Genomic DNA, 3012 nt, shown 5'->3' with positions numbered 1-3012 from the left:
GCACTGCCAGGAGTGTGCGTGTTCTGAGTCCTGGCCACGGCCTCAGCAATTCCTGTCGTCCCTCCTGTAACGAGAGGCGTCGGTGTCCGTGGTCTGTGGCCTCCCATCTGGCATGAGCTCGATCAAGCCCTGGTGGCCAGTGACCTCTCTGGCCCTTGCCTGGTGACTGCGCCTGAGCCTGATGAACTCAGGGTAGAGAAACGGCCCTGCGTGGCACAGGGCATTCTGTCTGGCTCTCTGTTGGGCTGTGCCCGGTGAGCCCCAGACCATTGTCTGTCTGCTGTGTGCCCTGTAAACACTGTATATTGGGGTGGTTTTTGTTTTTTGTCTTGTGAAACTTTGCCTGTAATTTTGCTTGATTTGTTTAAAATGGGGGCATACCCCACTGAGCTGCTTGCGGCGGGCCGACCCCATGGCAGGGCCGCAGAACGTCCCCGCAGCCGCCCAGAGTCCATCTCGGGGCCCTGCCTGCTCTCCGCCCGAGGCGCCAGCGCCCCACCGCTGGGCAGAAGAGATCAGGGCGGTCCTGTCGAGGGCTCGGAGAGGTCCCGCGTCTGGAAGGTAATTTCGGTTTCGGATAGTCCTTGGTTGCTACCTGTTGGGGACTTGGTTCGCTCGCCGCTGTTTTATGACACAGGGAATCCTGTCTGCCGTTTGGACCGTGGGCCACTCAGACCTTGTGAAGGTCACTGTGCTGTGCAGGTTGGTGTGAGATCCGATTCTGAAGCCGGGACCTCTGCCCTTCCTTTGGAGAGCACTCATTTGTTTACGTTAGGTGCTGTTTCTGTTTCGAGATAGGATAGGGTCTCTTCTTACGTGCAAGATGTCATGTTGCTATATCGCAGACTTCTACTCAGAAAGATCTAGACTGATGGTGCAAGGAGGGGGCAAAGGGCTCACTCCCCTCCCAGAGAGTAAAAGAAAAATGTGATGAAATAAGTCTTTTGAACACTCTGAATCCTCCTCCTGGAGGTCAGGGAGCTACAGGAGTCCCGGGAAGAAGGGGGAGATTATGTCACCCCAAACCCTGTGCAGGCCAGGGAGCAGCAGGGGCCCGTGCCCACCGCAGCATGAAGGAGAAGACGGAACTGTCACATCCAAACTGCTGCAGTCCTGAGAGCAGGCCTCAGGGCCTGGGTCTCTCCACCCTCTCTTCTCCAGCCTCCGAGGAGCAGCCAGGGACTCGGCTAATTACATGGCTTACTTCTGAGCACACTGAAGGACACAGTAATCACCAAGAACCACAGGAGTAATTTAACTTTAATTGATGTCTTTTATTTATTTGTTTTATTATTAGTTAATCCTCACCGGAGGATATTTTCCTATTGCTTTTCAGATTGAGTGGGAGGGAGGAAGGGAAGAAGAGAGAGAGAGAAACGCCCTGGCCGGTTTGGCTCAGCGGTTAGAGTGTCGGCCTGCAGTCCCGAGAGAGAGAGAAACATCGATGTGAAAGAGACACATCGAATGGTGGCCTCCCGCATGACCCCGACCAGGGCTGGGCGTTGGACCTGCAACCGAGGACGTGCCCTTGACCGGGACTCGAGCTCCCGACGCTTCGGTCCGCGGGCCAATGCTCTGACCACCGGGCCAGACCTGCCAGGGCTGATTGTTGTCTTTTAATGTGATTAACATAAAATACAAGTTTGTTTTGCCGGGGTTTGTGGGAATAAGTTTGTTATTTATCTCTGTTACAAAATTTGTCAAGAAAATGTCCTGGGTAATAATCGATTGTTTTTAAGAAATAATAAATAGATGTAATTAAAATGCAGGGTTTTTAATAAAGCTTTTCAGCAATAATTTTATACACTTAAACACAGTTTTCCAAAGTCTTTGGTAACAAAACTTTGGAGGTTTGCTGGGTTAAATGATTAAAATGTTAAATATACAGGTATTTAAAAATAACAGAATACTAAAATGTTAGTTATAGCTTTTGTAATTTTTTTTAGTATTGCTGATTTTTAATTTTTTTGTTGTCCAGATATAAGAAAACTTGTTTCTTTTCTTAAAGCAATTTGGTAAATTATACAGTCATAAGCAATGTTGAGGCATTTATATTTTTCTCCCTGCCTGATCCCTCCAGAATTTGGAAGCTCTTAATGAGTATTTTTGTTCTCATGGCAATATGTTTATTTGCATAAATCCAATAAGAATCTGACTTCTTCTTAACAGGACCTACAGCCAGTTTTGGTTTCATTAACCAAAACTTTGACTGGAATATCATGCCCGAGAGAGACATGCCAGGGCTCTGCATGTCATCAGAAAGCTTTAAGAAATAGAGATTGGCCTTGAAGCCGAGAAAGCCCGTTGGAGAGATGGTCTGGTACCTGGCTTATTCATACGGTCCGTGGCCTCCCCAGCCAAGGGATGCAGATTGCTTACCTGGGAGATGGCAAAGAAAGGGCCTCAAGGCGTTTTGGGAACCTCAAGGACTCGAGGTCACAGTGCAGATCTGCAGGTGCCTTGGGCACTGCCTGTTAGCAACTGTGGCTGTAGCTTCTCTGCCCTGAGGGACTGACTGCTGACTGCTCACTAGAGCTCAATCTAAAAATTCCTTATGAATGAATAACATTCTAGCAAAGTAAATTTGAGAAAGCCTATCAATTGCTAAATCTTGTGTTTATGCAAATAATTAATTTTTTTTGTGTGTGTGTGGTACGTGCCCCTAGCAGGAACCGAACTCGGGACTCTCTGGTCCACAGGCCGACACTCAACCGCTGAGCCAAACTGGCCAGGGCTTGTTTATGCAAATAATTAAGCTAAACTAGATCTAGACTTAATATAGTCTCTTTAACAGGAGGGTACTCTTAGCAGAGAAAAAAAGTATGTCTCAATGAAAACCACAATACCCATTTATGAGTATTGAACTCCAGTGCAGTTAACTATCTTCACAGTTTTGTTTTAAGGCTGTGTCTGTGTGTGCCACACATGCTGGGCACCTGATGACATCACCAGAGATGTTCTAACTACAGACAACCTATCAGATTGTCACTGTGTGATTTCATTCCAGCAGGA

The sequence above is a fragment of the Molossus molossus genome, unplaced genomic scaffold, assembly GCF_014108415.1.
Source record: "Molossus molossus isolate mMolMol1 unplaced genomic scaffold, mMolMol1.p scaffold_m16_p_17, whole genome shotgun sequence".
In the NCBI taxonomy this organism is placed as follows: Eukaryota; Metazoa; Chordata; class Mammalia; order Chiroptera; family Molossidae; genus Molossus; species Molossus molossus.
Note: the sequence above shows the minus strand (reverse complement) of the source record.